The sequence below is a fragment of the Canis lupus genome, chromosome 22 (assembly GCF_048164855.1).
Source record: "Canis lupus baileyi chromosome 22, mCanLup2.hap1, whole genome shotgun sequence".
Lineage (NCBI taxonomy): Eukaryota > Metazoa > Chordata > Mammalia > Carnivora > Canidae > Canis > Canis lupus.
This window is the reverse complement of record NC_132859.1, coordinates 12,200,235-12,224,880: the sequence shown is the minus strand read 5'-3', so window position 1 is coordinate 12,224,880 and position 24,646 is coordinate 12,200,235. Positions and strand designations below refer to the sequence as shown.

Here is a 24,646-nt window from a genome sequence, read left to right as displayed (position 1 = left end):
TAAGGATTAACCATTTTACTGTTGTTATTGTTGTCAGGCAATTTAATAAAGAGATTAAATGTTCAAGATTGTATTCTAAAGAGGTTTGAATTCCAGCTCCAACACTTAATCATTTTAACTTAACTGAGCTTCAATTTTCTTGTCTGTAAAAGGGGATTATAACAATCTCTAAGTCACAGAGTTTTGTGATGACCTAATGAATTAATCCATGAATAAGCATGAAGCATTACTTGATGCCTAGTGAGCACTCGATGATCACAACTGGTATAATTATTGTCATTCTTTAATTGCTGGAATGGTAGGTGTGAGAAGGTGTCTTATTTTAATTTGCAATCTCTGCAAATTAAAGTTGAGCATCTTCGCATGCAAATATTGACAGCTTAGGTTTCCTTTTTATGAACTACCCATTGTAGGGTAAGTCATCCACTCGATCTAAGAACTTGCTAGTGTTCTTCCAGAAATATCTGATTTGATAGTACTCAGATCACAAAGAAGGATGGATGCAGGAAAATGCAGCTCATGGTTAAAGATTTTGTTCATATCTAAATGTTTTGACTCAGTGCTTTCCTACTTATGACATCTGTCAATGGAGGATTATGTAGTTATTCACGGTCTTTGCACATGTTCCTGTGGGATTGTCAGTCTACTTGTTTTTAGGAATTATGTATATATTTTGGACAACAGTTATTTGTTATGTGCATCTTTTTGCAATATGAGGTTTGTCTTTATCTTGTCCTTTACGTTAGAAAAATTTTCAACCTTAATATAGTCAAACCAATTGGTGATTTTGCTGATAGCTTATAATTTTTGCATCTTGATTTGGATTTCCTTCACTATGTCAATGGTATAAAGATGGTCTATGGGTTGTTTTACATAATTTCAAATCTTATGTTTTACATTTATGCTATCATTCTATCACATTTTAAAAATCAAATGACACAGCACCCAGCACATGTAAGTCCTCTGCAACTATAAGCTATAAGTATAAACTGTGATATCAGATGCTGTCAGGGTCCCACACACAGGCCCCAACCTTTCAGAGTGCTCCAGTCAACTGCTAACTGCTAGTATCTACATCTCCATGCCTACAGGCAAATTTTATTGGATTTGTAGAGTGCCAGTGCACAGTGTGTGGCAGGCCAAAAAAACCAGGGAACTAATATCCTCTGGCAGAAGCCCTCTACAATGTGATTCTGTGGAACATATTTCAGACTCCTCAAGCTTCTAGTTATTGTACTGCCAACCCATGCAAGACTGCCCAAAGCTTGCTGGCTCTCCTGCCTCAAGAGTGTGGCCTTTTGCCTAGGCCTTTGGTGTAGATTTCCAGTTTCTTGTCCAGCAGCTGAATAACCAAATTTTCTGAGTTCATTAGAAGCTACAGAGTATTACTCACCTTTCTTGCTTCTCCTCTACAGTTCTTTCCTCTCAAGGCATGCTCTATTCAACAGCTATGCCATGCCTGCACCCACGTGATGTTAAATTTTATGGCGCCTTTCTGGTTATCCACAGCCATTACATTTGTTTTTAAGATTTTATTTATTTATTCATGAAAGACACAGAGAGAGAGAAAGAGAGAGAGAGAGGCAGAGACACAGGGAGAGAGAGAAGCAGGCTCCATGGTGGGAGCCGGACTTAGGACTTGATCCCGAGTTTCTAGGATCACACCCTGGGCTGAAAGCAGACACCCAACCGCTGAGCTACCCAGGGATCCCATAGCTGTTACCTTGTCTACAGTATTCAACATTACCATAGTCAGAAGCAGAGCTCTCAGGTTTTGTTTGTATTCTATTAATTGAATAAAACAATAATGGGTTGTAGAAGGCAACCCGGGTGGCTCAGCGGTTGAACACCTGTCTCCAGCCCAGGGCGTGACCCTGGAGTCCCCGATCAAGTCCCCACGTCAGGCTCCCTGCATGGAGCCTGCTTCTCCCTCTGCCTGTGTCTCTGCCTCTCTCTCTCTCTGTGTCTCTCATGAATAAATAAATAAATAATCTTAAAAAATAATAATGGGCTGTAGACTGTCAGTTCTTAGTTATTTGCTGAAACTTGGTAAAATTATACTTTTTGAAAATAATTATTATGTTTATTTAATAATAAAAAGATTCTCTTCTTATTTTTGCATTCTGTAGCTTAAATATCTACTTGATCGATCTATTTCTAGGAGTGGTCAACTTTCTTACTATGTGACTTTTTAAATTTTACCTATGAATTCAGCCATTTGGGCTTCATTCATATTGTAAGATAATTTGAACCGTGCAGGTTCAGGATTGTTATTTTCTTATTTTTATAACCAATGAGTAATTCTATATTTAGACTTATTAAAAAATAGTAATTTTTTTGCCCTAAAATCTGTTTTTCTTATATTGATATAGTTCTAAGTTCTGGTATTTTATACTCTTTGGGTTATATATTTTATTGTCTTTACATTTGATCTTTCTTTAGTTAAGTTTTTAGTGACTCTTTAAGACATAGTGACACATCTCCACATATATTAATTTCTCACTGAAGCCTGAAAGTCATTTTCTCATAACTGGCAGTTTGGTTTATTTATTGTTATTTCTAATAAATTTGGAATTATTTGTAACATCTTATTGTGTGCTTTTCTTTCCATTTTTCTCTTTCACTTGAATTTATTTAAACTATTTTGTTTTATATTATTTATAATGTTTTTTGCCCCCCTTCTCCTATCTGCTGGTATGACTCAGTCTCTTCTCTTCTCTTGCCTCTCTTGCTTTGGAATTGTATTCAGTTTGATTCATATAGTAATTTCCCTGAAGTTGTGACATGTTTCTTTGGCTTAAAATAGTTTAAATTACTACTAATTTTATTATGCTTCTCCACTTAATGGATTTTTTTTTGTTGTTGTTGTTGAAAGATTTTATTTATTTATTCATGAGAGGCACACAGAGAGAGGCAGAGACACAGGCAGAGGGAGAAGCAGGCTCCTTGTGGGGGAACCCTATGCAGGATTAGATCCTAGGACTCTGGGATCACACCTGAGCCAGAGGCAGATGCTCAACTACTGAGGCACCCACACATCCCTAAATTTGGATTTAAGAATGCTTTAACATTGCTACTTCACCTCAATCCTCCTTTCTTGTTCTAATTTACTATATTGTTTGCATTTGATTTTAAAGTATTTCTTTGCTTTTAGCACTGGCAGTTTTTTGTTTTTTGTTTTTTATATTTCCTTTAAACCTCTATAAATGTGTTGGTAGTCATTGGTATTGATAAAGTATATGGACTATATAAATTATGTACATATGTATATAGACAGATATTCAGAGGCTCTATTTTATCAATGTATTTGAAGTGGGACATGAGGTCCTATAGCCCTCATTGTAGTCTCCCATATTGCAAAAATATTTATTAGCCTAAGAAGCAAATTAGAGAGAATTTAAGGGTGCCACTTCAATGTCATTCTCACTCATTTGAATTCCTAAACACTACTTGAGAAATGTAGTCAGCAGGATAGCTTGACTCAATAGCTAGGAATTGCTAATAATCTGAAACTGATTTAGTTATGCCATAATCTACAGGAATTGACACTACTCTGTGCTCATTATTAATTGTGCTAGTATTACATATCTCCATACACAATTAGAACATTTCAGAAAAATCCAGACATAAATTCCATGTACAAATGTTCTTTCTCATGTGTATGAGTGTGGAAAATATTTGAGAACTGTTTTGTTTGTTTGTTTGTTTGTTTCAGACCTTGCTTTAAACTGATTTTATCCTTGGGCCACTCATCTTCTCTTCCCACACTCTAGTAACCACCCTAGTATGTGTGATTCATTCTCATAGTTATAATCACATTTCATGTGTTACCCATCTAGCTGATTTTCAAACTGACAGATATTTCCATCTGAATAGGCCACAGGTACCCACAACTAATTAAGACCCAGGTTGAGTAGTTCATCTCTGCATGAAATCCTTTGTCCCTTCATAGTTTTCCCATCTTGTCACTTACCCAGTCATTATTTTTAAATACTGTGTTTGAATCCATGAGATATAACACTATCAATGTAAAATTATATCGACATACTTTAATACTTGCATATAACCAAACCATATTTAGGGCAGATTTAGTTCTTTTGAAATTCTTTTATATTTGCAGGACAGGAAAGGCATGTTTTTTCCTCACCTAGCTCTTACCATATAATATTGACTGATTTTCTATCCATTTTTAAAATTTTAATTTCATTATAGTTAACATAGTTTTATATCAGTTTCAAGTGTACAATATAGTGATTCAGCAACTCCATACAGCACTTAGTCCATCCGTTTTTTTAAACAGTAGAATAGTGAATTCAAGGATTTTTGTCCTTTTTAACCAGGAATTTATGAATAAGAATGCAAGGAAATATATTAAAAGCATGCAAAAGCACACATGAATCACTTAACCATAATTTTAGATATATGAACTAAAATTCAGTAATTATTTAAAATATCACTTGTTGGGATCTGTTTTAGGAATGTATTTAATTTCCTAATTAGGGGCCCCAGATGTTGATCAATGCCATAGTTTAAACTAAATAAAGACAAATTACATTTCTTGAACATATTTTTGAATATTCTAATGGATTTTCATACTATCCTTGGATATGAGAGGGACTGAAGTGCAAAATACTTATTAGAAAAGTATTCTTTCAGAGACTCTCACTTGTAGTCTCAGCAAACAGATTTGCGTACAACAAATACATTTTCAATTATAATGTAAATATGCACTTGGGTGCAGTAGGAATACAGATATACTGCATTTATTATAATAACTGCTCTGTATTTAGTGTTTTGTACAATATGAGCTTTTAAAAGGAGTAGTATTCTTCTCTCTGTTCTCTGAAGGGAAAATTTACAGAATGATGCCGAACAGAGCAATACAAAAGGAAATGGAAAAAATATGTATTTTAACTAATTATTCCCCATTGTTTGGATTAAATCAAAGTACTAGAGAGAAGCTATTGTTTTTATAAAGTTCCATAAAAGTACTTTTTCCTTTCCTTGATTTTTCTTACCTCTTTTATCTCATGTTTCCTCTCTATTCATACACCCCTAAGAATCTGTCCACACTCTCACATTCTTAACAAAGCCAATATTTATCTAAAAATATATATCTGCTTTTGAGCCTAAAGTAATGTTTCAAATTCACTCAATATTTATTTTAAAAATACATATCGAACAACTAATATGTACTTAAGATGGAAACATGGAAACAAAGATGACAGAGTCATGTCATTCAGGAGCCCAAAGCTTGATAAAAGGGACACACATGTTAAGAAAAAAAAATTAATGAGTAAGATATGCCTTTTTTTTTTTTTTTAATTTTTTTTTTTTATTGGTGTTCAATTTACTAACATACAGAATAACACCCAGTGCCCGTCACCCATTCACTCCCACCCCCCGCCCTCCTCCCCTTCCACCACCCCTAGTTCGTTTCCCAGAGTTAGCAGTCTTTACGTTCTGTCTCCCTTTCTGATACCTCCCACCCATTTCTTCTCCCTTCCCTTATTTTCCTTTCACTATTATTTATATTCCCCAAATGAATGAGAACATATAATGTTTGTCCTTCTCCGACTGACTTACTTCACTCAGCATAATACCCTCCAGTTCCATCCACGTTGAAGCAAATGGTGGGTATTTGTCATTTCTAATAGCTGAGTAATATTCCATTGTATACATAAACCACATCTTCTTTATCCATTCATCTTTCGTTGGACACCGAGGCTCCTTCCACAGTTTGGCTATCGTGGCCATTGCTGCTAGAAACATCGGGGTGCAGGTGTCCCGGCGTTTCATTGCATTTGTATCTTTGGGGTAAATCCCCAACAGTGCAATTCCTGGGTCGTAGGGCAGGTATATTTTTAACTGTTTGAGGAACCTCCACACAGTTTTCCAGAGTGGCTGCACCAGTTCACATTCCCACCAACAGTGTAAGAGGGTTCCCTTTTCTCCGCATCCTCTCCAACATTTGTTGTTTCCTGCCTTGTTAATTTTCCCCATTCTCACTGGTGTGAGGTGGTATCTCATTGTAGTTTTGATTTGTATTTCCCTGATGGCAAGTGATGCAGAGCATTTTCTCATATGCATGTTGGCCATGTCTATGTCTTCCTCTGTGAGATTTCTGTTCATGTCTTTTGCCCATTTCATGATTGGATTGTTTGTTTCTTTGGTGTTGAGTTTAATAAGTTCTTTATAGATCTTGGAAACTAGCCCTTTATCTGATATGTCATTTGCAAATATCTTCTCCCATTCTGTAGGTTGTCTTTGAGTTTTGTTGACTGTATCCTTTGCTGTGCAAAAGCTTCTTATCTTGATGAAGTCCCAATAGTTCATTTTTGCTTTTGTTTCTTTTGCCTTCGTGGATGTATCTTGCAAGAAGTTACTATGGCCGAGTTCAAAAAGGGTGTTGCCTGTGTTCTTCTCTAGGATTTTGATGGAATCTTGTCTCACATTTAGATCTTTCATCCATTTTGAGTTTATCTTTGTGTATGGTGAAAGAGAGGGGTCTAGTTTCATTCTTCTGCATGTGGATGTCCAATTTTCCCAGCACCATTTATTGAAGAGACTGTCTTTCTTCCAATGGATAGTCTTTCCTCCTTTATCGAATATTAGTTGCCCATAAAGTTCAGGGTCCACTTCTGGATTCTCTATTCTGTTCCACTGATCTATGTGTCTGTTTTTGTGCCAGTACCACACTGTCTTGATGACCACAGCTTTGTAGTACAACCTGAAATCTGGCATTGTGATGCCCCCAGATATGGTTTTCTTTTTTAAAATTCCCCTGGCTATTCGGGGTCTTTTCTGATTCCACACAAATCTTAAAATAATTTGTTCTAACTCTCTGAAAAAAGTCCATGGTATTTTGATAGGGATTGCATTAAACGTGTATATTGCCCTGGGTAACATTGACATTTTCACAATATTAATTCTGCCAATCCATGAGCATGGAATATTTTTCCATCTCTTTGTGTCTTCCTCAATTTCTTTCAGAAGTGTTCTATAGTTTTGAGGGTATAGATCCTTTACATCTTTGGTGAGGTTTATTCCTAGGTATCTTATGCTTTTGGGTGCAATTGTAAATGGGATTGACTCCTTAATTTCTCTTTCTTCAGTCTCATTGTTAGTGTATAGAAATGCCACTGACTTCTGGGCATTGATTTTGTATCCTGCCACGCTACCGAATTGCTGTATGAGTTCTAGCAATCTTGGGGTGGAGACTTTTGGGTTTTCTATGTAGAGTATCATGTCATCGGCGAAGAGGGAGAGTTTGACTTCTTCTTTGCCAACTTGAATGCCTTTAATGTCTTTTTGTTGTCTGATTGCTGAGGCTAGGACTTCCAGTACTATGTTGAATAGCAGTGGTGAGAGTGGACATCCCTGTCTTGTTCCTGATCTTAGGGGAAAGGCTCCCAGTGCTTCCCCATTGAGAATGATATTTGCTGTGGGCTTTTCATAGATGGCTTTTAAGATGTCGAGGAATGTTCCCTCTATCCCTACACTCTGAAGAGTTTTGATCAGGAATGGATGCTGTATTTTGTCAAATGCTTTCTCTGCATCCAATGAGAGGATCATATGGTTCTTGGTTTTTCTCTTGCTGATATGATGAATCACATTGATTGTTTTACGGGTGTTGAACCAGCCTTGTGTCCCAGGGATAAATCCTACTTGGTCATGGTGAATAATTTTCTTAATGTACTGTTGGATCCTATTGGCCAGTATCTTGTTGAGAATTTTTGCATCCATGTTCATCAGGGATATTGGTCTGTAATTCTCCTTTTTGGCGGGGTCTTTGTCTGGCTTTGGAATTAAGGTGATGCTGGCTTCATAGAATGAATTTGGAAGTACTCCATCTCTTTCTATCTTTCCAAACAGCTTTAGGAGAATAGGTATGATTTCTTCTTTAAACGTTTGATAAAATTCTCCTGGGAAGCCATCTGGCCCTGGACTCTTGTGTCTTGGGAGGTTTTTGATGACTGCTTCAATTTCCTCCCTGGTTATTGGCCTGTTCAGGTTTTCTATTTCTTCCTGTTCCAGTTTTGGTAGTTTGTGGCTTTCCAGGAATGCGTCCATTTCTTCTAGATTGCCTAATTTATTGGCGTATAGCTGTTCATAATATGTTTTTAAAATCGTTTGTATTTCCTTGGTGTTGGTAGTGAACTCTCCTTTCTCATTCATGATTTTATTAATTTGAGTCTTCTCTCTCTTCTTTTTAATAAGGCTGGCTAATGGTTTATCTATCTTATTAATTCTTTCAAAGAACCAACTCCTGGTTCTGTTGATCTGTTCCACAGTTCTTCTGGTCTCGATTTCGTTGAGTTCTGCTCGAATCTTTATTAGCTCCCTTCTTCTCTTGGGTGTAGGATCTATTTGCTGTTTTTTCTCTAGCTCCTTTATGTGTAAGGTTAGCTTTTGTATTTGAGTTCTTTCCAGTTTTTGAATGGATGCTTGTATTGCGATGTATTTCCCCCTTAGGACTGCTTTTGCTGCATCCCAAAGATTTTGAACGGTTGTATCTTCATTCTCATTAGTTTCCATGAATCTTTTTAATTCTTCCTTAATTTCCTGGTTGACCCTTTTATCTTTTAGCAGGATGGTCCTTAACCTCCATGTGTTTGAGGTCCTTCCAAACTTCTTGTTGTGATTTAGTTCTAATTTCAAGGCATTATGGTCCGAGAATATGCAGGGGACAATCCCAATCTTTTGGTATCGGTTCAGACCCGATTTGTGACCCAATATGTGGTCTATTCTGGAGAAAGTTCCATGTGCGCTTGAGAAGAATGTGTATTCAGTTGAGTTTGGATGTAAAGTTCTGTAGATATCTGTGAAATCCATCTGGTCCAGTGTATCATTTAAAGCTCTCGTTTCTTTGGAGATGTTTTGCTTAGAAGACCTATCGAGTATAGAAAGAGCTAGATTGAAGTCACCAAGTATAAGTGTATTATTATCTAAGTATTTCTTCACTTTGGTTAATAATTGATTTATATATTTGGCAGCTCCCACATTCGGAGCATATATATTGAGGATTGTTAAGTCCTCTTGTTGAATAGATCCTTTAAGTATGATATAGTGTCCCTCTTCATCTCTCACTACAGTCTTTGGGGTAAATTTTAGTTTATCTGATATAAGGATGGCTACCCCTGCTTTCTTTTGAGGACCATTCGAATGGTAAATGGTTCTCCAACCTTTTATTTTCAGGCTGTAGGTGTCCTTCTGTCTAAAATGAGTCTCTTGTAGACAGCAAATAGATGGGTCCTGCTTTTTTATCCAGTCTGAAACCCTGCGCCTTTTGATGGGGTCATTAAGCCCGTTCACATTCAGAGTTACTATTGACAGATATGAGTTTAGTGTCATCATGATATCTATTCAGTCTTTGTTTTTGTGGACTGTTCCACTGAACTTCTTCTTAAAGGGGAATTTTAAGAGGCCCCCTTAAAATTTCTTGCAGAGCTGGTTTGGAGGTCACATATTCTTTCAGTTGCTGCCTGTCTTGGAAGCTCTTTATCTCTCCTTCCATTTTGAATGAGAGCCTTGCTGGATAAAGTATTCTTGGTTGCATGTTCTTCTCATTTAGGACCCTGAATATATCCTGCCAGCCCTTTCTGGCCTGCCAGGTCTCTGTGGAGAGGTCTGCTGTTACCCTAATACTCCTCCCCATAAAAGTCAGGGATTTCTTGTCTCTTGCTGCTTTAAGGATCTTCTCCTTATCTTTGGAATTTGCAAGCTTCACAATTAAATGTCGAGGTGTTGAACGGTTTTTATTGATTTTAGGGGGGGATCTCTCTATTTCCTGGATCTGAATGCCTGTTTCCCTTCCCAGATTAGGAAAGTTTTCAGCTAGAATTTGTTCAAATACATATTCTGGCCCTCTGTCCCTTTCGGCGCCCTCGGTAACCCCAATTAAACGTAGGTTTTTCTTCCTCAGGCTGTCGTTTATTTCCCTTAATCTATCTTCATGGTCTTTTAATTGTTTGTCTCTTTTTTCCTCAGTTTCCCTCTTTGCTATCAACTTGTCTTCTAGGTCACTCACTCGTTCTTCCACCTCGTTAACCCTCGTCGTTAGGACTTCTAGTTTGGATTGCATCTCATTCAATTGATTTTTAATTTCTGCCTGATTAGCTCTAAATTCTGCAGTCATGAAGTCTCTTGAGTCCTTTATACTTTTTTCTAGAGCCACCAGTAGCTGTATAATAGTGCTTCTGAATTGGCTTTCTGACATTGAATTGTAATCCAGATTTTGTAACTCTGTGGGAGAGAGGACTGTTTCTGATTCTTTCTTTTGAGGTGAGGTTTTCCTTCTAGTCATTTTGCTCAGTGCAGAGTGGCCAAAAGCAAGTTGTATTGGGAAAAAGAGAAAAAGAGAGGAGAGAAAGAAGGAAAGAAAAGAGAAAGAGAAAAAAAAGGGAAGAAAAAGAAAAAAAAAACGAAAAAAAAAAAAAAAAGAAGAAAAAGAGGAAGAAAAAGAAAGGAGAACAAAAGGGGGTGGGGGAAGGAAACAAATCAAAAAGCAAAACAAAACAAAAACAAAAACAAAAACAAACAAAAAAAAGAACCACCGGGGAGTATCTTCTGATTCTGTGTTCTTTAAGTCCCTTGGCTTCTCCTGGAAGTTGTCCGTCTAGCTGGTGTTCTGGGGGAGGGGCCTGTTGTGCTGATTTTCAGGTGTTAGCAGTTGGGGGAGCTGCTGTGCCCCTGCCTGGTGCAGGGCTCAGTGGGGGTTGTTTACCCCGTGAGGCCGCAGGAGGAACAGCCCCAGTGGCGGGGCAGCTCTGGAAACCTGGATTCAGCTCCGGCAGGAACTCCGTCTGCAGGGCCTGGAGGCTCCGGGGCGGGGCCGCTGATCTGCTCAGCTGGGGCAGGAGCGTCCTTGCTGTCCTGGGCCCTCCCGGCCTCTGCCTGGCCCGGGGGAGGCGGGATCCTGGGCTGTGTCCCGGCGCCCTGTGCTCCGGGGCCTGCGCTGGTGGATTCGCGCTCCCGGGCCGCGCAGCCCCCTCCGCGGAGCCGCCGCCCAAGCCCCTCCGAGCTGCTCCTGGAACCGCGCAGCCCCCTCCGCACGGAGCCTCTTCCTCTGCCCGAGCCCCTCCGAGCTGCTCCCGGGGCCGCGCAGCCCCCTCCGCGGAGCCGCCGCCCGAGCCCCTCCGAGCAGCTCCGGGTCCCGCCGGGTCCCGCCGTGCGCGCTGCAGCCCTTAGGGAGCTCGGCGCACTCTCCCGGGGCGCAGTTGCTGTTACTGTCCCGGGGAGCCCGAGGGCATCCTCGCCCTCCTGGGTCCTGCTCCAACTCCCTGGGAGCCCCTCTCCGCCCGGGAAGGTCAGTGCAGCTCCTGCTCCTCCGGGACGGGGCTCTCCTGTCCTGGGACACTCGCCCCGGCCTCAGCCCGGCTCCTCGCGGGGCCCCTCCCCCTTGGAGGCCTTTGTTCCTTTATTTCTTTTTCCCCGTCTTCCTACCTTGATAGCTGCGCGAACTCTTCTCACTGTAGCATTCCAGCTGGTCTCTCTTTAAATCTCAGGCCGAATTCATAGATTTTCAGGATAATTTGAAGGTTTTCTAGGTGGTTTGGTGGAGACAGGTGATTTGGAGACCCTACTCTTCCGCCATCTTGCTCCTCCCCTCAGTAAGATATGCCTTAATAAGAATGTGAGGCCATTACAGATTGGTCAGGAGACCCTTCACATAAGCACTGAGCTATATCAAATACATTTATGGAACACATTACAGCTTTAATAGGCCATTGGTGAAATTCTTTTAAGGACATAAACTAAAAAAAATTAGCTGTTTATGTGCTTAAAGTATTATTTTTCATTTCATCATTTAAAATATTAGACTGATTTTAAAAAACAAAATTAAGTGTGTTTATTATTATGTGGTAATTGCAAATAAAAGAGGCTGAGCCAATTATCAGAACGCAGGCAGTTGGTAACAGCCTCTTGAAAATGCACGTTAACCTCTGATGATGCACAGGAAAGCATATTTCAGAGTGGGACTGGATTCAGGCAGCAAAGAAAACATAGGACTGCTTCTAGGACAACTGGGCATGTGAGGCAAGAAACAGAAAGCCATCGCACAGTGGGCATGTGGGCTGCCTCCATTCACTTAAAACTTAAAGAAAAGGGAGATAATTACACTAATTCTAGGCTCCAACTAGGCATTCAGGAGAGATTGCTACATTTATTTTTTTTTTTAAGACTTTATTAATTTACTTGAGACAGAGCATGTGCACAAATGGGGGTGGAGGGAAGAAGGAGGTGCAGAGGGAGAGGGAAAGGACAACTTCTGGCTGAGCAGGGATCTGAGGCTGGGCTTGCCTTAATCCTAGGATCCTGGGATCATGACCTGAGCCAGTTGCACTTAACCCACTGAGCCACCCAGGCGCCCCGCTAAATTTATGTAGCATTGGTTCACGACCTGGGCAAGACTGAGGCAGATGCAGCGGGAAAGGTGAATTGACAATATACAGAAATAAGTAGAAAACCAACAGAACTGAGTGACAGTGTTGGAATCATCAAGCTACATGATTTTTCAGTGTTATGGTTTCCTGAAAGTATTCCTAGTGAATACTTTCTTGCTCATACTGTTTCCTTCTCTTGAATGTTCATATAAAATATTCTGTCTTTCAAAGTCCATTCAAATATTACTTTGAGATATTTCCTAGCTCAAAGTATGAGCTCTCCCTACATTCAGGTGTATGTGAAAATAAGCAGTTTCATCTTCATTTCCTCCATAGGAATATATGTATTTCCTATGTTAAAAGTTATCACGTGATATTTAAGGTCTGGGACAAGCCCTTCTGAAAACATTAGATTTTAGATGTATAAAGTTGGTGTGATTATAAAGTTTAGTTAAAATCATGAAAGACTGTTAGTAGAAAAAAAACAATTTGGAATAGAGAGTAACTAAAAGGAAAATACATTTGTATATATGTTTATCAATGTGTTTAAATGTGTTTAAAATGAGTGTGTTCTTTCAAAGACTGTTCTCTATGTTAGAGGATATTGCTAGCTTTAGCTACGGTGTGAAGCATGAAGGATCATAAAGGATTGACTATCGTACTCTCTAATTCTGAATCTGTGTAAATAATAACCATCCATTCATATAATTTCTATTCTTTGAAAACATTCACTTATTATTTGAGTACTGAAATTTCTTTTTTTTTTGCCTACATAATATTTAATAAGTTCTTATGCCCCCTTCTCATTTTCAGTATTGACCTTCATTTGCTCATTTAATTCTAGAATAGCAAGTGGGGGCCTTTCTCTATCATGCTCACTTTTGAGGATCATATTTTCACTATTAGAGATTTAGGCTGTGCCTTGCACAATGATTGATTATATTTAAAAATGAGAATACCAATGACCTGCTAGACATTTACAGGTCCTTCTGGCTCATAGCAGAAAACTTTTAAAAGAAGTAATGAGGGATGCCTGGGTGGCTCAGTGGTTGAGCATTTGCCTTTAGCTTAGGTCGTGATGTCCTGGGGTCAAGTCCCACTTCGGTCTCCCCGTGGGGAGCCTGCTTCTCCTTCTGCCTGTGTCTCAGCCTCTGTCTCTGTGTCTCTCATGAATAAATAAAATCTTTAAAAATAAAAAAAATAAAAGAAGTAAGGATAATTATATTTTTTCCACAGTATTTGTGGAAATACTGCATTTAGCATGGCATGTCTGAGTTTCACTAAATTTTGTTTTATGGTTGTATATTTTTCCATACTTAAATGGCTCATGCTTCTTTTCTCCATCTCAATTTCCTTAGGTAATGTTTTATAACCATATCTTGTATAATTAATGTACCCCCCACTCACTGATCATATCACTGACACACTTTAGTTCAGATTGACTTAGATTATGAACTAGTTTATCATTCAGATTTCATGGAGCTGAAAGTGAAAGACTCCTCACACACATAATATTTCGATCCTGTGCACCATGGATCACATCTGAAAGAATATCACACAACAATGACCTCTTTGTGGATGTAAAGGCCCATTAGCCTTACAACTGTAATTACTCATTTTTATAACCAAGTTGATTAGTTAACACTGTGAAGGGCACATTGTTTTCTAGAGCTAATTACCAGTAATATGATTTCTACCAGGATAATATCTCTCTCAGATATATAAACAGGACACTGCTTTTACTCTATACTAACAACAAACATTTATCATAATGCTGGTAGAGTGCATTATATATGTATACCTAGTGTTTTTATTTTTCTGTAATCCTAATGAAGCATGCATTTACATTATTACTATTTTGCTAGTATTAATTTGTGCTTCCCCCACTCCTTTTTTTTTTTTTTTTTTTGGTGAGAAATTTCTGAATGTTTTGTACCCAAGGTGAGGCAAGTAAAGTGATGTTTGGGGAAAGAGCGCCAGGACCTAGGATCTCTCAGATTCACGGTTGCTCTTTAACAAACATGCTTTATGGCTCTTAGTAAGTTACTTCCACTCTCTGGAACTAGGTAAAATTAAATGAAAAAAAAAATGCAGCTTGGCAAAAACAACCCAGTGACATACAGTAATTTGCATGGATGTTTTAAAGACTTAATTCACTTTCCTTCTGAAAGAGTTAAAGGATGGCAAGGAGTGTAAAGACGTCAGAGATGAATAGCACATCACATCAGAGTAAAGAATATATAGATTGTGATTAGCTTGAAGGAAAAGCCCGTCATCTTATCTATACTTACTTTTGTATTTCTCACCACAGTTCTGCCCACAGTATTCTACACGCTGACCACTATATCCTTTTGCTTGGTGGGTCACATTTGCAAATGGTAAGTTCCTAGACAGCAAGATTGTAATAGTTTATAGGTTATGTGTATTTCTAATTATACCTAAGAATACAAACCACATTGTTTTTTGTAATTTACACAAAAAACTCATGCATAATTTCTCTTATTAGAAATAACAGAAAAGCTTTCCCTTAGAACACTTCTAAAACAATAGGAATTATAAAAGACACATAAAATGAAGATAGTAATCCTTAATATTGCTAATACATATTTCTATTGTTCAACAGAGTTAAATAGGTTATTTTTTAAATTGTGTTTGACAATGCCTTTTGTTTTTGTGAGTTTCTTTGTGATTTGAATTATTTTTAAAATATTTTATTTAAATTCAATGACAATGCGTTTTGAACAAACCTACAAACCAATAAAGAATGTTAATCTCAGGGGCACCTGGGTGGCTCAGTCAGTTGAGCATCTGCCTTTAGCTCAGGTCATAATCTTGCGGTCCTGGATTTGAGCTCCCTGCTCAGCGAGGAGTCTGCTTTGCACTCTCTCTTTCAAATAAATAATAAATTAATTTTTTAAAAATCTTTTAAAAAAACAATATTAAGCTCAGACATTAAACAGATATGATCAGACTCGCTTATAAGGGAAAAAGACTTTCTTGATGTATCTAGTATTTAGTGCTCTTTTCAGGAAGTGAGCCAAGTGATACTCCTACTAGACTTAATTTTTTCCTATTCTAAATTCCAGTAGTGATCAACTGGCTGCAGTTATTTTTTTTTAAATCATAATAGTTATGTTATTTATTCCTGAAGCCACAAAAAATACTCATCCAGCTCAGTAGTGTGTGCGTCTGATATAAATAGAATATTCTTGAGTTGTAAATAATCATACTTTTGTTATACTTGAATAATCACATATGCTTCTGAATCCAAATAAATAATTCTAATAAATGAGGTTCTGGATAGGATGGTGTTAAGCAGAACATGAAGGAGAAAATTTAAAAGACCTCCTTTAACACATCATTTAGCATATCTCAACTGGATCAAAGCAAACATTTTTCCTGCAAAGAACTGACTGATGCCAGTTATATTGTTTATATTGTTGTTGCAGACATGATTTAAGTAAAGCTCTAGTATTCCTTATTCAACAAAATGCTTGACAGCTATGTACCATGCTCTGCCATAAGCACTTGTGATGCAGTATAACAAAACCCTCAAAGATTCTTCTCTTCGGGAATAATAAAGTTAAATGATATGAGAGAAAGTGCTAAATTTCTGTATTTGTTACAGCAGAAAGTATCATGTTCTAACAAGATCTTTTATTGCAAGTTTCTGACAAATAAAACCAAAATAAAGAAATGTTTTTCCCAGTTTGCAGAGATGTGCCATATGGGCTAATGGCAACCTTATCCATACTCAGTTTTTCATTGTATGAAATAATGAGCAGAATTTGATTCTTTCATGAACGAAATACTGCCCTTTGATTGCCTTGGGCTCTGGGCAACTTGAAGTTCTCTACTTTGGATTGCTTTCCTTAACATTTTTAACTCCTGTCTATTGCAAAAGGGCAGCTGACAGTGCCATCCATGCTAGCATGTCATCCAGGCAAGCATCCCTGTGGGCCCCAATAATCGATTCTTCCCCTCAGGACAGCGTTTGACCCTTTACCCTGAATCCTGAGCTAACAAGACACCTCAAGGAGCTCCAGAAATCACTTCTATGGGTCCTCCTGGGCACTGTGGCCACATTCCAGTTCTAGGATAACCTGATAGTAGATCATTCCCACTGGCTGGGTTGTTTATTTTTGTTGATGTTGTTGTTGTTATGATCAAGACATATTAGGCCATCAGCTGTCATTGATTTGAGCCCTGTTGTTATTTGAGCCCTGTACAAATAGTTTCCTAAGACTCTCCATACCATAGGGGAAACTTGTACATTCTAAGGGGTGGCCCTGTATCAATTTTCTTATAAATAGGTTCTACTAATTGCTCACCTTCTGTTCTCTTCTTTATCGTAGAGTTATTTCTCTTAACCTCCTTTATTATAGTTTATATTGAGTTCTCAGGAGGTAGAAAAAATAAATATATGTGCTTATTCTGCATGTTAAATGAAAAATTACCCCTGTATTCTAACCATAAAATTGTGATTTTTGCTTGTGATTTTTGAGCAAGTTTTTGTTACCCTCAACAAAGAAAGATTGAGTGTGCCTAATTGTCAGGCTTAAAATGGAAGAAATTAGCAACTTTATTTTGTTCTTTCCTAAGTTTAGCTGTGTTCTCAGAGTTGGTTCTAACTCATTAGAATGAGACACAGATTCCAACAACTAGGTTATCGTGGGAGTCAGAGCCTGAAATAGTTAAGGCTTTATATGGAAAGAGTGAAACAGGGAGGCTGGGGGAAATACGTACAGCAGATAATATGGGGTCTCTGCCTTTTCAGAGAGTGCGCAGCAATCTAGGTGAGAAGATTTGTGGATAGTAAACAAGAAATCAGATGTTTAAGAGGAGTTACGGGGAGAAAAGGACAAAGAAACTAATGTAATCTTTGCAGCGTGTATTTATCATCTCCAGGCTCCATGCGGCATATAGATGACACAACTCCAGTACAGTTTTAGGTGGTCCCTTGGACAAGGGGCAGTTTGAGGAGACTTGGTCTGTTTTCTTAATGTGAGAAAATCATGTGTGTTTTGTATATAAACAGGGTGTTTTAGAAATCATTTAATTGTTGTGGCAGCTGGTTTTCCTTTTGCAACTTGAAGAAGCAATATGAACTACTAAATGTGATGTAATGATATGGGAGAGCTTGGTTCTTGTCTCATGGAGTCGAAGAATGAATCTCACGGTCAATGGAGAGTGAGTAAAGCAATAGATGTTTATTAAGCAGAGAAGCAGAAACCTTTCAAAACTGAGAGGGGTCCCAACAGGGTTGGGACTGAGGGTATTTATGGTCTTTTACAAGAAACTGTCCAGAGAACTTGGTAAATTTCTTGTCAATATCAGGGTGGATATTCAGCAGACATGGTGAACTTGTAACTATAATAACAACCAAGATGTTTTTATAAATATCATGAGCCCAAACAAGGTGTTCCTTTCTCTCAGGTTAATATATCCTCCATAATGTTTCTCTACATCTAAGATTTCTGTGAGCGTACTCAGGTAGCCCATGGCCTTGAGAGTCTTGTGCTCTCTTGGTTTGAGCAGGGACTATTGATAACACCTTAATGACGTATTTCTGTGATTACTTAGTAGCCATTAAAGGATGATACTCCCTAACATTTGGAGTTAGGGAGCCAGGTTTATTTTTTCTGTTTTTTTACTGTCTCATCTCTGTTTTCTTGAGATGGGGAGGAACCTGACTCTGGGACCTTTCTCTTATCTTTCCCTGCCTAGCCCTGTCTGCCCCTAACTCGTTCGTATATCACTAATACTCAACATGACAAGAACTGGAAGTTACTGAAAGCTTAGATGAAGGTGATCAGCCCATGTTAGAAACTATTAGATCAAAGGCGAGGAGCAAAACACAGTTTAGGAAAATAAAATGACAAGTGTTTAGTCAAGATAGGATGGTTTTAATGTCAAAGATTTTAAAAAGAGGAACACTGGAAAGTGATTGAAGGAGCTTAACAATAAAATTTGGGCAATAGAAACACAACGAGGACCAAGCAGGTGGTATTTCTAGAGGTACATGTTTTCAATAAGTCTCTTTTGGAGGCTTCACTGTGCCAAATACTGTGGTATTGTGAAGCCTCGCCACACAACTGTGTTGAAGACAGATATCAGATCCTCCCCTAAAGAAGTCTACTTTCTAAGGAATACATCTCTGGGCCTATGTACGTTCCAGCATAGCCAAGAAGTCCCACGTTTCACATGAGTTCCATATGGGAACGTGTGCCCTGGACTTCCACCTACCCAGGGAATAGATCCCTTTTCCTAGAAACATCGTAGCATTCTAAAGACGACAAAGGTATCAAAGGAATGAAACCCACGTGAGAGAACACTTGATCCCCATTGTTTGAGCATCCTATATCTGAGAATATATGTATTGGCTAAAAGTTCTGTGTGACCCCCAAATCACTGTGTGCAACACTTAAATGGTCATTTGCAGACAAATGCATGCACAGAGAAGGGAGAGATGGAGTATCCTCAGATTCATGTTCTCAGTTGAACAAAGTGACTCTGTCTTCTGGTTTCAGGTCTCCTACGACAATACAGGACTCCTTTTTGCAGTTCATTTAGTGCCACATTTTTTACATTTTTGTGGGTTTTGTTGGTGACTTTGCTTTGAAAATGGCCCCAAACACTGCTGAAGCGCCTTTTATTGTTTTTTAGCACAAGAAGGCTGCGATATGCTTTGCTACAAGAAAGAACAGGTATGTTAGATAAGCTCTGTTCAGGCATGACTTACAGTGCTAGTAGCTGTGAGGTCCAGGGTTAATGAATCAATATATAGTAAGTTATCTTCAAACAGAAACACACATAAAATAAAGTTATGTGTTGCTCATTTGACAGTAGGCTGGCAGGAATCTAACTGTATTTCCCCACAGGGCAATGATTCCGTATTAGCTAAATTAGTATTCCTGGTGACTTTAGAAAACATAACTACCATGAATCAATGATATATTGAGCTTTCTTATGGCTCAGATAGCTAATATGCGATTGTACAATGATTGTGTTTGGTATTAATGTATAAGCCCTATTAAATGTTGGTGCAGTTATTACCCCATCCTCCCACCAGCAAACCCCATGCACAGGGCTATCTGATCCTGTTTGAGGCCATTTCTTCTTTTATTGTGTTAATCTGACACTGTTTTTTAACACAGTTTCTGATCTACTTTCCACATTGCCCCACTACCCACTACGGCGGCTCCTGATATTGGAAGTAATTCACATATTGCAGACACTTTTGGATTTCTTTCAGCAGTAGCTTTGTATTCATTTATTAAAGTAGTGACTTTCTGCCTCAAGTACGCAGACTTATCAACTTGTATTTCTATTACTGTCACTATTTCTCTTCTTAATTGCCCTAGTAAAAATCCATGCAAATGCTGAAGTCAGGAATAGCAGCTTTGTATGCAAACTCACTCCATCAAGGTGCTTTGCAAAACATCTGTGAATATCCACTCTCAATTTGATGGGAGGGATTTTATAGATCATTTAAAAATTTCACAGAGGGGATAAATAGAAAAAGATCATCCAGGTTGCAGTCTAGGACCCTGTGCCATTAGTATTGAAAACCTCCTTATTCTAAGATTATTTCTTATCTCTACCTATAAAACAGCCTGTGGAAATACTATAAAACAAAGACACAATTCTATTAAAAAAAAAAAAAAAACACCTGGAAAAGCCTATAACACAGAATAAACTATAGCTTATGTAAAACTTCAGGCGACCAAAAGAAGTTTATAAATTTTGTTTATTTTAAGCTAAGGAATCATCAGAATAGTTGAGAGACATATAGAATATTTTCTTGACTACTCAATTCAAAAACAAGTTTTTTAGCTTGTAAAGAATTTTTCTTTTTTCAAGGTAAGAAATTGAAGTCAAAGATATTCAAAAGGAAAGTAAGAAAACAGAATGCCTTTCAAATTATGAAGACTCAGACTCAGGCATATTATTACAAGTGATGGAGAATATTGGGTGTAGTTGTGGAATTACATGCCAAGACTCAAGGTCTAACTAAATTTTTGAAGAAGTGTAAGGGCTAATTTTAGAATATATAGTGTAGAGAAGCATGGAATCAACTCTTAGAAAATTTGAATCAGGTGATGCTTAAGAACTTAGATATGGAAGCCAGTGACAAAAAATCAAAATGCATTCATTTATGATACATCCTAACCAAGCTTTTTAAGCCTTCTTACTAAATTTAGTATTATAACATAGCCTTGTAAGTATACCATGTACTGATAAGATCCTAAGATCCTTAAAAGTGAATTCTATGATTTTTAAAGTTTGGGGAATAGACACTTTATTGAAATATCTCAACCATACTGTGGCATACACACTAACGAACCTCATGGGCTAGAGCAGGGGTTGTCAAAGCCTGGCTACAGACCAAATTCAGCCTACAGCCTGATTTTGCACAGTCCATGAACTGAGAATGGTTTTTACATTTAAAAGAATTGTAAGAAAAATGTATAGAAAATTATGAGGTAGAGATCCTATGACACCTGCACAAACTAAAATGTTTATTATCTGCATCTGTCCTTTGACAGAAAAGGTTTGCTAACCTCTGGACCAAAGGAAACCTCTATGTTTGCAGGAATCTGTACTTAAGTCAATCCCGTTCTCTATTTGATCAACAATATGAAGAAATCTGCCGAGGTGTATTCACTAAATGAGTGGATAGTAAAACCTAGGATGGCTACTTTAAAAGGAGAGCAGACCTTAACTTCAACACACATATACTTACCAGCCCACCTCCACACCAGCTGGAGCAAAAACAAAACAAAACAAAAACCTATGGAATGGAATTTAGTGGCTATTCATATATTAATGTAATCTATTAGTAGTTTAAGTGAAAAAAGCTTGATGACTATACACTTGGATAGAACAACTTGAAATATGCTGATTGGTCTATCTATCTATCTATCTATCTATCTATCTATCTATCTATCTATCATCTCCCAACCAGAGTCTAATCCATGTGGACAAGAATAATGCCATAATAGTAATATATATCTCACATTTTGGCTAGTAAACGACCTGGGATATTATTGGCATCAAAACTTAGTCACTAAATACATGAATAAATACATTCTAAACACATGAAGGAGTCATCTAGTTCCATGCCTTATGTAACAAATACTCAAAAAATATTTACTGTCAAGGACTGATAAATGAATAGTCCAGTAAGATAACAAATTACTATTTTACTGTATTATGAAAGTGTGTGCCTTATGCAAAGCATTATTCCTGATTAGATAAAATTTACAGTTTTTTATTCAGTTAAGGAACACTTATTATTTGAAGTCATCGATTAACTTGACTATCAGGAAAGATCTGGGAAGTATAAGGATATGAAAGCAATAGAAGCTATGTATCATATTATTTCTGCTTGAAGAGTTTTCTCTAACATTTCTTATGAACAAAGGTGCTGACAAATTTATAGTTTTTATTTGTCTGGAAAGCCCTTATTTTTCCTTCGTATTTGAAAGGAACAGAATTCTGGTTTAACCGTCTTGTTCTTTCCAGTCTTTGAACATACTGCTTCATTGTCTCGCAGCAAGCATTGTTTCTAATGAGGCATCTGCTTTAATTTCTTTTTCTATAGATAATGTGTGTTTTTACTCATGCTGACTTCAGGATTTTTTTAACTTTCTTTTGTTTTTATTAGTATGATATACTTCTGTGTATATATGTGTGTGTCCTCTATATGCCTTTCTTAGTCTTCTCAGGACGGCTTGGTTTGGTGTTTTTTTTTTCATGTGGAATAGACACTGTATTTATTTAATATTTTCATTGTGGTAGATTACTCCATTTTATAAATACTACAAGTTATTTATTTTTCTGCTGGACAGCATTTATATTGTGTCCAGTTATTGACTGATTTTACAGTTCTATGTACAGAATGCGTGTCTTCAGTGGGTATATTTATCCTCAATTCTGTTGACTATCACGAATTGGAATTGCTGGATCATAGGTATGCATATAATTAATTTTAGTAGATATTGCTAAATGGTTTCCCAAAATATTTTCACCAGTTATATTCACCATCAGTGCATGATAGTTCCATTTGCTCCATTTCCTTCATTTTCACTATTTTTGTTGGTATAAAGTAGTGTCTTATGAAAACTTTAATTTGTATTGCCCTAAAGGCGAAAACAGTTAAACATTTTTTATATGTGTGTTCTTGCCAAATGAGTTTTTTCTCTTGTGTTGTTTACTTTTTTTGTTCATTTTCTATTTTTCTCCTTTTCTAAAAAAATCTAATTATATGTATATATTATATGTTTTGCTACTAAGTAGTTGAATTTTTCTAAGAGTATATCTTTAAATAACAGAAAGTTTGAATTTAGTGTTGCCCCACTTATTATGTTTTCCCTTTGATTCTAACAACTCTTATCTATTGGTCAAGAAATATTTGCTACCACAACTACAGAAAAAAATATTTTCTGACACAGTCTTATAAGTTATTAATTTACTTTTTATATTTGGATTGACAGTCCACCTAAAATTGATTTTTGTAAGTATCCAACTGACCTAGCATGATTAAAGTATTATCTTCTTCCCTTCACTGCATGTTGACTGTCATAAAATGATAATGACCATATATGGATGGATCTATTTCTCAATTCTATTAAGTCTATTGGCCTGTTTTCTTTTTTATCCTTTCACCAATTCTCTCAGGATTCAATAATTTTCTTAATTATTAGAGTTTTGTATTTACAATCTTATTTGTGGTAAAGTGCTTGAACTTTGTTCTTTTATAAAAAGGTTTAGAAAAATGCTTCCTATGCATTTTTTGAAGCAAGGTGTTTTTGGTCAATGGGGAGTAAAACCTAAATGGATCTCCTGACAAAATAACCCAACACATTTTACCACAAATGAATAGATCATCATTAATTCTTTATTTCCCAATTAAATTCAAATGAACTGTAAACTCCTTTTTAATAACATTGATCAATGTATTTAATAAAACTCTATCACAGAAATCTATCAGTAAAGTTGGCAGCAAATGATATGCTTCTAAAGAGTGAGATTTAGGAATAAAGGCAATGATTTATAACATCCTCAGATTTTGATATAGAATCTTAGGAAGATGACAGCGGCTAGGGTGATTCTATACAGCATAACAAAAAGGAACAGAAAGGAACGGGATACATTGTATGGTGTGTGTGAGGGAGAAGGGTTTGAATTATAAATCAATTAGGTACTGAGACTTCCTCTCAAAAGTCAGGGTTGCTAGGACTTTAAATCCTGGGGACATGGGTAGGGGGACCTTACATACCCCAAAAGACAGGAAAGAGAGCCTGATAAACCATATAAAGCAGGGGGCTGGGGTCACAGGCAAATCTCACTCTCTGGCTTCTTGAAAGAAGTAGATGTGTGCTTTGCATAGAAAGAGCAAGTAGAAACACCCTTAGGCCAGAAGGTGAATTCCCAGTGTACCTATTCCTGACACTATGTATTTGATCTCCTCATGGGGCAAAGCTCTTGGCCAGTTCACATAAGGCCTGTTTCTGGATTATGATCTCTGTGGAACCCAGAAGTTGAGGGAAACTTGAATTACTTGAGACAGCTTAAGTGGTGGGTGGCAGGGTTTGAAATTCAAAACTCCTTTGGAAATGGGTGCTCAAGAGGAACTTGCTATTCTCATGGTCAGATAAATCTTTAGGGAATTCTTTTTTAAATCATGCCCTCCAACACTGTCAAAGTCCTATTCTCAAATCCAGTGAAGCTTTCTCTCTGCTATAGATCCTTTCTCATTGTTTCTCATTTTGCTTCATCTGAAGGAATAACAGTTGAATGTTGAATGTTTCAGTGTTTCAGAGCTGGCCGAGTAATACGTTGTAGTCTCCAAAAAGTTTGAGGTGAGTAGAAATTAGCTGCTCTCCCACAAACTTCTCAACTAGAGGTTGAGAGGTTATAATAAAAGTGAGTCTCCAAAGGAATTCTCTGTCACCCCTACAGACATTTATTAATCATGTGTTTATTAGCAGGCAAGCACAAAGCAGTTCAAACAGTTCATTTGGTCATCTTGCAAAGGTAATTTTGTCCTTCTAGTGTCCTAACCACATCTTAAAAGCTTCAACTAAGGCAGACCCTCAGCTTTTCAGAGTTCAGCAGGATTTTATAGCTACTAGAGTTGGCAGCATGAATACAACTAAACCAGTGGCTGGACACAGGACATTTTAAGAATCACTCATCTAGTGCCCTTCCCAAGGGCTACCCTGCCTCACTGGACTTTATATTCTGCTTGTGGG

At 37.5% G+C, this 24,646-nt stretch overlaps 1 long non-coding RNA gene across 1 annotated transcript in view; it reads right to left on the bottom strand.

Annotated features, from left to right (window-relative positions):
* LOC140613891 (uncharacterized) overlaps positions 1-24,646 on the bottom strand; it is a 98,789-nt gene that overhangs the window by 61,015 nt on the left and 13,128 nt on the right. The window contains exon 2 of the long non-coding RNA XR_012014779.1: positions 14,678-14,772. This is a non-coding gene — a long non-coding RNA (uncharacterized lncRNA). The remainder of the gene's footprint in view (positions 1-14,677; positions 14,773-24,646) is intronic.